Raw genomic sequence first — 10,554 nt, forward strand, 5'->3', positions numbered from 1 at the left:
CAATCATCTATCAAACCGTAGCCATAGCCACTGCATATTTCTGCCAAAAATCGCCACAGGTAACCGGTAACCGCCTGAACTTGCTACCTGCAACACTTGCCACTCAATCAGCAACTGCCAAATTTTTGTGGATTTCGGTTGGGTTTTCCCAATGCCTTTGTTGCGGTTTTCCCAATGCGGATATAAAAATAATATTTTTCTTATTTAATTTTTAACAACTCGTTTTCGTTCGCATTTCGTTCTATTCGGGTTTTAACTACTCGTCAGACCAACTGTTGTCCTTGGCCCCTCTCTTCGTTATTTTTATTTGGGATCCTTTCAACACATGTTGTCCTTTTAAATGTTGTTTTTTTTTTGTCCTTTGCTGATGACAATTTCTGTTCTAGTTTTCGTTTCTCTGTCGTTCAGATTGTTATCTTAATGACTATATACCTTTTTGCCCGGGGACCCACCAAATGTTTGGAGAAAAATAATTCATTTCGTGTTTTATTTCAACAACTGTTCTGCTCCGGAATCCTTTTGTTTGGCACATATTTTCCACTTGGCCAGCGTTCTTGAAAGGGAACATGTTCAAGTGCTTTAGTTCGTCTGGGGTTTTTCTTATGCTCAGCATGGGTTTTTTCGGATTGATTTATCAATAGGCTTAATGCAATAATTTGTTTCTAATATGTGGTTTTTAACAGAAGGCAGGTAGTCCAAGTCAGGGATTTTTCGAGTGGTTCTGGTCACCAGATGGAAGAGATCAAATCTGATGATGGGTTCTCCAGCTCATGGCTTAATTCTGCATGGATAAACTTCGAGGAGGAATATTCCTGGTTATATTTTTACTTCCCGGTGACCTGTCTGACTTTTCAAGGCGCCTTCTTTCCCACTGACAACAATTAAAACTGACATTGAGATACATTTTTTTAGAGCAGGGGCTATATTGCTTTTCCTTGGGGGCCACACACATTCAGGAACCCATTTCGCCCAAGGTGTCCAGCAGTGGCGTCATCCATTGACATACACGTACGGATCCAGAAAAACCCGGGCTCGATTTCCCAATGGAAAACGCTCCCTTTCGAAGTTTTGAAGGGGGGGAAAAGCGGTGGAGCCCCAAGTTCCTTCCCCCTTGCAACAACCTCCTCTATTACTCACTGACTCCCTCACTCACGCATTCATGAATTGCTTTTCATTTAGGTTTTATGCACGGTAGTCACAGAAAGTACGGGTATATTGTAATAAACATATCCTGCATTCACCGGAATTGCGCCGTAATCATAAAACTTTGTTTTGTTATTTTTGGCAAGGCAAATTCATTCACCATTGATGAATATATTTAATATTAATGCTTTCAACAAAATTTAACATGCTTGTTATTTCCAACCTATTCTTATAACTTTCGGAATTAAATTTATTTAAAATATGTACCAATGCTTGTTTCCTGGGTTTTCAATTTTTCATTAGAAAGAAAATTATAGCATTTATTTTACTTATTACAAGGGCCATGAATAAAGGGTATATGTGTAGTCAAAATCTCCAAAACCATTTCGTTCTCACTTGTTGTTACTGTTTTCATTCCGCTTTCAAAACGTGCCCCTTATTCCCCTCGGAGCGGCAACAACCTCGACGCACTTTTCCAGTGCGTTTTGACAAACGACTGACATTCATCAGTGTCAGGGCAGTGCCGCCCCCTCCCCCTGCAGTAACATCCCCCCTTTGGCCACCCACCGCAATGTGGAGCCCCAACAAATCAAAGGCGCATTCCAGCCGCACTCCTCTCGTTTTTGTGCGAGTGTCTGTCAGAGCATCTGGAGCGCATTAATCGACACATTTTGTATGAGTTGATCAGGCGGCAATACACAAGGGTAAGGGGGTGGGGATTTTTGTGGAGCTCGAGGAGACACTAAAAAAACCAACGCACATCCTGTACAAACGCTTTGAAGCCGCCCCCAAAAAAAAGAAGAAACAGAAAAAAGAAACCGAAACAAAAAATTATAAAACATTGCCGCATGAGCCGCACAGCAACTTTTATTATAAACAAACGGGGGCAGTCCCTACAACGCCCTGCCCCTCTGGGAGCCCCTCCCCCCTCCTCTCCCCTCCTGTCCCCTTGGGCAAACGCGACTTGGAGCGGCAGTAAATTTTTACATGACAAATTGCCGATAAGATCAGCGGCAAGCAGCCAGCGACAACGGCATCACTTCCACCAGCCTCCAAAAATGGGCAAAAAATTACTCGAAAGGGAAGCTGTAGCTTCGGGAGTCCTTAAATGCTCTCTCCAATTACAGTTGGAAATGAATTATTTTAATATTTTCCTAAGCTAAGTCCCAATATCTGTAGAATCCTTTTGTTTCTGAAAACATTTTAATTATACCTATGTACAAGATTAAGAATTTAATATTTCGTATTTGAACGAATTGTAATATTTTTGATTGTGACTTAAGATCAACCACATTATCATTTTTGGAAGTAAGAGAGTTAGTAACCAAAAGTAAATAATAATAACTTTTCTTAGATCCTTACGAATTAAATCCGAGTTTTGGAAAAAGTTTCTTTGATTTCTTAAGGCTTATGGCACCTTTATTTCTTGAAAGGGTAATGAATAATTGAAGGGCCAGAAAAACTCTCGGCGAGTGTGACGAACGATGAGTGCAAGTCGCTGCTGCCTTCACTTCTTTGGCTATCTATCTCTTTCCCCCCGCTCTACCTTTCTCTTTCTCCGAGTGCTTTGTCGTGTCGTCGTGTGCTGTGTGGGGGCTTTTGATGCCGGTGTTTCTGCTGCGTGGCGCGGTTGTTGCTGTTGCTGCGTTGTTGTTGCTCAATGCAAACAATTCCGCGGCAGCTTGTTGAGGTGCAGTGGTTTCAGCCAAATAAAAAGCTTAATAAAAAATTAAAAGATCAAATTAATTAAAAAAAAGTGCGAATATCAGATACGGTTTGAAACCAATTATAATGCAGTTATAAATTATGAAATTCACGATCAACTAAATATCGTTTAATTTAATTTAATCTATTAATATGAAAGGCAAATTTTGGATACCATTTTATAAAAATATTGTTAATACAAAAGCAATAAATGCCAATTTGTATTACCTTCAAAACCTTGGTTTGTCCCCTGGCAAACTCAAATGCAATAACATGGTCTTAAAGTCCAACTGCCTGAGTGTCTTTGAGCTTTGGTATGTTCATAGGACGTCAAAGTTATATCACCACTTAAAAGATTTCTTTCGAGGAGTTTTTCCGACCCACTGTGCTGCAAGTACCGCCTATCGGAGAGTTGGGGAGCCACGTAACCGTTTTATGCCCTGGGCTGGCGATGCAAAAGAAGGGAGCTCGACTCCGAAGACAAGACTCAAGCCAAGCGAGTCGCAACTCGCAATTCCTTTTAACGATCGCTCATTTAACGCGTTTTGCTGTGCATCGTGGTTTTTGATGAAGACATTGGGCCCCTTCTCCACCGCGATTTCCCCCCTCAAAGTTTGCAGGCAAATTGAGACATTAAAAACGCCAGTTTTGCTCGTTTCTTTGGGCTTCGTGATGATCTTCGTGTGGCCAGGAAATTTCACGGTATCAAAAAAGGAAAAATTATGGGGGGAATCTTGTGTGAACGGAAGAAGGAAAGCAGAAAACGAAGGGATATTTAATTAAGGGCGTTTGCATTTCATTTGTTTTCATCGACGCGAGATCCGCGAGGAGTGGAGATGCAACATCCAGCTGCAACTTATCGGTGGACAGTGGCGGTTGCATCATCCAGGGCCACTTCGACATCCTCATCCACATCAACATCAACATCATGTAATCATCATCAGTGTGGTCATCAATATGCTATCAATGTTTGCGCATACGTTTAAAATGAATATTAAGTTACACCACCCTCGTTTACACAGCAAAAAAAGGAATTTTACTTTTTGTTATTAAAATTATATTTTTATGTGGAGAAGACCCTAGTTTTATAAGATGTATCCCTTGAGGAAAAATAAGGATTACAAAAAGAGAAAAAGAACAAAAAGGAAAGATTACATTTCATTATTTCATTACATTTTTAAGTAATTATAATTTCAATTCAGACTAGTTAAAACACAGAAAAAATTATTTTTGGATATCCTGTTATTAACTTTTATTATATTTAAACTTTTTTCCGTGTGTATATGAAACGAACTCCCCTTTCTTGTCAACCGCCCGCAGATCTCGCCTTGGTCCTCTCTTTCGCAGGGCTAGACATTAACAAATGATATTTGATTATGAGACAAATTGTATGATGCGCCGACACTCTTTCCCTCTCTTTCCCGCTCATATCCCCGTCTCTGTCGCTTATCAGACGCCGTCCTGCTCATCCTCATTCTCCCAGCCTCCTGGGGATCATCAGACACTAGATGTTTGCTTTTAATTAGGCGGCGTGAAGTGATAGAGGGAAAAGGGAATGGGGAGGGACGCCACGTTAACGAGAATTTATGGGAAATTATTTTTTGTTGTTAATTTTTAATATTTCCCTGATAGCAGCCAACGCTTTTCCAACACCCCTGCAACATCTTTTGTTTGTTGAACTTTTCGTTTTGTTTGTTATCGCATTAGAAAGGCGACGGGGGCGTGTTGCACTCACAATGCTTGGCTTTGCAATTAAATCAATTAACAATGGCCGGGGTCAAATGCTTGCAACTTGTTCTCCTTGTGGTTTCGAGTGGGTTTGTACAATTCGATTGATATTAATGCTGGATTAATATCGCAATAAATCACAAATTAACTGTATCGCTCGCAGAGACAATAAAAGAGTGGCATTTTATAAAACCAATTGATAATTTCTAAATTTAATTGTTTTTTATAGGTTACTTTGTTAGTTCTGATTTGTTTTTGTGGTTTAATATTGTGAAAAATATTTGTTGAAAGTATTTCCAGATAATTGTTACAATTTCAAGCTAGTAGTATAATTTTCTGTGAAACGATCGAGAAATGCAGTAATTTCTCAGAATTTCTCGCTGCTCTAACCTTAAAAAACCGAATCTTTCCAGCATCAAAACCCAGAGCTGTGTGACTAACGCGAATTTGGCTAACCGTAGAACCATATGGAACCGGGCTACTTGGCCAGGGACTTGACCTTGTCACCTCTGAAGAGGAAGGTGGAAAACCGAAGCCAAATCGGAAACCAACTACCCAGCTGACAGCTACGCCATATGATATCATACTGTTGAAACCGTCGATAATTTGTTTATGCTCGGTCATCCCGCCGATAGATGGGTTCCAGAAACCAGCAGGCAGCATCGTGCATTTATTCAAGGCTGCAGTTTAGCAGCATCCCAAGGTCGTAAATGTGCAAGGCCAATACAAATTGGCAACTAACTGGGCCCATAGAACCCGGGGACAAGATCATACTGTGCGTAGCTCGGATGGATTTACGATCTTTGGTAGGTCGTAAAACATTTTGGTTCTTCGGCGACGAGGCCAAGCAGCTACAATGACAAAGACCATAAAAATCAATTACGACACGTTTGTCTCTCAACTTTGACATGACCATAGAAACCATAGAGAGTTGTCTTCCCCGTTCCGATCCGTTTCTGTCCCTTCCACTTCGACTCCGACTCCGACTTCATCTTCATTTTCATCTTTGACTCTGACACTGAGGATTTTATGACAACTCATCATAGCGTGACATGCATCGGTGGAATACACAGCCCTGGCATAAAGTCCGTCTATAATTAGGCATTTAAGCGAGCATTGTGATCGGTTCGGGGGGAAGATCTCTGCCTTTCCGTTCTATCAAAGATCTTATGTGATTAGAGCGACTGAAAGACTGTAAAGCCAGAATTCGAATTGTGACAGCTAAAAATTCTAAAATCATTTTCAGCGCAGAGAAAAAATTAATATCATGGCGTTCTATTGGATATGGTTATCTATTGAAATAAATGGTTATTTTATACCAATACATTTTATAATTAGTATAGTTAATGATTCAAAAATCTATAAAAAAATAACTTATAAAAAGAATCTATGTCTGAAACTTATTGAAATTTTATTAAAGGAAAGTGAATAAATTACCTTGAGAATTCTTATTTAGGAAATACCAATTTCTTATCCTGAAGTCTAATTTTTAATAGATTTTTCTCTATGTGAGATCGTTTTGCTCTTGTCATGTGCTGCAATGAGGGCCAAGTTGGGGTTGGGTTGCAGTTGAGGTTAAAACTCTGTTGCGTGCTGAAGATTGCCTTGGAAATTCTTCACGCTACCATTATCTTGGCATCGACAAGTTCACAACTCAATTGGCGTTAGCTATTTTCTCGGATAGTTTAGCCATGCTGGATTAAGTTACCAAACTGCGTTAGAGTCCTGGGTTTCCATGGTTCCCTAATTTTTTTTTGGCCAATATCCTGGTGAGTGGGTCAGCGACTCTAATTTGCTGCTAATGACGTCGGTCGACCGTCGATAATTGAGTGTGAACATTTTCCCAGGTACAAGCGCGGTCAAGGACATTCAAGAAAAAATATATGTATTTCCGAGTTCCCGAAAATTTCCCGCTGTTTTGTCCAGCCTCAAAGACTCTTGGAAAAGTTGTTAAAAATCATTCCCACTCATTAATTCGTTGCGGTAACAAGGTCAAAACGGAACCGACCCGCCCGCAACTTCTGTTGTTGCATTCGAGGACTTAGTTAAGCATAAATCCGCAGCTATAAAGTTATATTTAAACATTTTCGAGTATCAAACTAAATCCCTGGGATTCACTGGCCCCTTTGGGAGTCCAATGTTTATGGCTAATGCCACTTCCATCGGTGCTTCGCCAGCCCCCAAAGGGGTGTAATTACGGCCCATAAAAAGCGACCTGCCCGAGAGTCGACTGAAGCATGCTTTTGGCATTTTGCGCCTCGACTGCGTCAAAATTTTCCAAATATTCTGACACGGTCATGGAGAGAATACGAGGTGGAAGTGTGGTACACTAAAAGAAGTCAGTCTAAGGAACATTAAAGGAATAGAATAAAATAGAAGTTAGCTATAGCCAACTTAATATTATAATTTAATTTTACTATTAATACAAATAGGATTTATACGGAGTAAATACCATTCCTTTTAATAGAAATTTCAATATATTCTTAATCAAGATCTATTGGAAAATACCACCCCTTTTTATAGAATTTCAATAATGTATATTCTTAATCAAGATCTATTGCTTACTGAATATCTTTATATAAACATTTTCTTAAAACATTTTTCAAGAGCATTCTTTGGGTGTTACCTAAATATTCAGAAGGTTTTTATAACTTGCTGTCACTCAAACTAAATCGTTTATTTCAGTGTACAATTCTCTAGCTCGTCTTGCACCTTCTCGTCAGCGTTGTTGGTTAGCAATGCCCCGCTTTCCCGCTCCTGGGTGCTTTAATCAAATTATGCTTCTGTAGTGAACAGCGGTGGCCTTGCAAAGCGGCATTTTCCGCTTTTCGCGAGGACCAAACATTTTCGCCAGCGCGGACATCAATTTTAATTATTCGAAGGCGCAGGTTTTGCCTTTCACACGACCAGGTTAAGGTTGTGGTTTTGGTTTTGGAGCTTTTCAGTGGTTTTCCCGACCCCTCCGGCGAATCGGGCAAGCTCACCAAAATCCGTTCAAAGAGATTCCGCAGATTGACGGAGATTTCCCAGGGAAACAGGGGAAAGCGGCTTCTAAGGCTGCCGCCCTATAAATAGTTTTGAGGTAACAATTGTTTGTTTGTTTCGCAGTCAAGCATAAACATTTTGTGACAAACAATCAAACAATCGGCCTGAGAATCGGCGACAATCCGCTCTTTGATGTTGGATCGGGTCGTCTGCTGATTTCTGGCGAAAATCTCCAACCTCAGAGGAGCCGCCGTTTGCAATGTGACTTGGTTTTATGTTTAATTGTGCCAATTGCACAATGAAGTTTTCGGCATCTCGTGTCCTTTTGTGCACTGGCCTGTGAAAGTGTCCTTTGAGGTTTGGTTTGCCTTGGTTTTGTTACCTGTTTGCCCACCTTTTTGGGCTCAGATAAACGCCGCCTTTGCTCGAGATAGTGAAACGATGATGATGACAATGTCTCAATCGAGAAACTCTGTCGGTGCGCTGTCTTTGACCCCAGACCAGAATTGAGTTGTCTGGCGGCAGGTTAAAGGATTACCTGCTCAGGTGCCGACCGACTCCCAAGTCAGCACTTTTCCTAAGCCCGTGGAGCCGAGCCGAGCAGAGCAGAGCAGAGTATCATTTGTCAGGGGCCCAAGCAGCCAAGTCGCCTGTCACCTCCGCTGTGGTGACACCATAATTTCTCGGCTAACTCTGAATTGTGGCCTTAATTGTTTGACTGACTTGTGGAAATGGGTAACAGAATCAATGCAAGTTGCCCGTCGATTGTCTGCCGACCTTTGAGTTGGCCGACAAAGCCGATCAGGCCAATGGAACTGCCGTTTAATGGGCTACTTTAGGGCCCACAAAGGATTCGAAATGGAGCGAAAGGAGCCGAGGAGCTGAGGAGCTGGAGGAGCAGCACCCAAGTCACAGGTCGATAAGGTTGAATAATGGGAATCACGGGCGGAGGCTCCTTTATTGCCTGTCCCGACAAAATTAAGGTGATAATCAGACTCGAGCCGAGGACAATTAGGCGACGAGTTCAGGTGGCAAATCAATCGCTTATAATTCATGGATTATTTTGTGTAACATTCTGGCTAAGAAATGGGGGAAAAGTGATTGGATTAATGGGAGATTGTTTGGGATCGTTCACAGGAATTCTAGGATAAAGGTGGTAATACTAGTATCAGAGTATTTTCCTTGAAGTTTGAAGCTGACTCGAATGTTGCAGCTGTATATTTACCATTTTGGTGGGAAAATACATTGATACTCTTCTATTATTTTAAGTAGAGTAATATGCTCTGAATAAATTTCTTTAGAGCAAAGAGAAGAGTTCCAAACGAGTGAGTACTTTCAAAGCAATATCAATTACGAGCTTCAATTCCATTTCGCTTAACGCAATTAACCCACCGAGGAAATGCGATTCCTTTTCGCCGAGGAACTTTCGCTTTCATATTTGGCGCCCCTTTGCTTGGGGGAACACTTTGTGCGATACTGTCTCAATTTGACACTTTGCAACTTTATTTCGCATTGCCAAAACCCCCCTCCTGTTTTTCACCCACCATGCACCCCTTTTTTCGCAGTGCACCCTACCATTTACCATTTACCATTTGCCGGTACAATGTAAAGTGCCGTTGGAAAAATGTTCGAAATTTAATTAAACTACGCTACTTGAAGTGTGTTTGCCTTGGCACTCGGGAAAAAGTCCGGTTTTCCCCCCCCAACCCCACTCGCACTCGCGCACTTTTCCAGCTGTCAGTTTTCCGCCCGCTCCACCTCAGCAGCTGTTAAGTGAGCGTTGCCAATTTCTGCATGCGTCACTCAAAAAGCGGCAACACCAACGGCAATGGCAACGGCAGCGGCAACAGCAAGCCAACAACTCAACTCTTTTTTTCCGCAGCGCAGCCCCCTCGAATTTTTCCCTCTTTTAGCCAATTTGCCGCGCTTTTGTTGTCCAATGCGACAGAAGTGGCAATTTCTAATTAAATTATTCAGTTTTTTTTTTTGGCCCGCCAGCAAAAAAGAGACGTTTGACGGTGGCTGCGGGTGGTCCAAACTTCAATAGCGGGTTTCTCACTTGCCGTTCAGTTGAGAGACAGTCCAGCTGTTTGCCAAGTTTCCTTATTTTAATTTGGCGCTCCTCAAATTTTTTATGAAATTGCCTCGTGCATATTTTTCTCAATTGTCTTTCTTCCTCTTAAATATTTTAGGTTTTCTTTGCCAGGTATATATTTTCTTTAAGGGGTATTTTTTAAATCTTCCTCTTTTATCGCCAATCTAATAAATTTAAAACAAACCAAGTCGTTAAAAAAAGAACTAGCTAAGGAAACCATTATTATATCCTAATTATATTGAAATTCCGAACAATTTCCACCGCAAGCCGTTTACTGCGAGAAAAAATAAAATAAAGAAACTTTTCTTATCGCATTGCCAAAAGGGGAAAAAACTGGGAAAAAGTAGAGAAAATTAAATTCGAAGGAAGAGTAAGGATGGAACTAAGGGTAGAAATGGCGAAATAAAATTGCAGACGCAGTTTGAAATTGAACAACAAAAATGCATTTAGAAAATATGAAAAGGGAAGGAGGGGAAAAGGGAGCCGAACAAAAGGGAGGAATTCCAGGCAGAAATGGCAGATAGACAGGCAAACTCTGGGCGGAAATTTTGGGTGGATAATCGAGAGGGGTAAGGGGGGAGGGGGGAAAATGGAGGACCACTGCCAGTTGTCAGATGTTGGGCCCGAAAAGTGTTTTCCACTTCTGCTCGCTGTTGTCTCGCCCTGGTGCGAATATTTCCGTTTCCGGATCGCCCAAATATGTTTGCCTTGCCCCCCAGCCACGCCCACCCCGCCCCCTCACTCTCTCTTATGAGACAACAAACACTCGCACTTTCAAACTTGCTTCTCTGGATTTGAGGCGCAAACTTTTATGGCCATGCAACGCACATAAATGAAAGTTTTTTCTTGCCCGATCCCGGGTCCTTGTAAAATGTTGCCAAAGTGTCTTGCAAATGGTC

Source organism: Drosophila ficusphila, unplaced genomic scaffold (genome assembly GCF_018152265.1).
Source record: "Drosophila ficusphila isolate 14025-0441.05 unplaced genomic scaffold, ASM1815226v1 contig_791, whole genome shotgun sequence".
Classification (NCBI taxonomy): Eukaryota; Metazoa; Arthropoda; class Insecta; order Diptera; family Drosophilidae; genus Drosophila; species Drosophila ficusphila.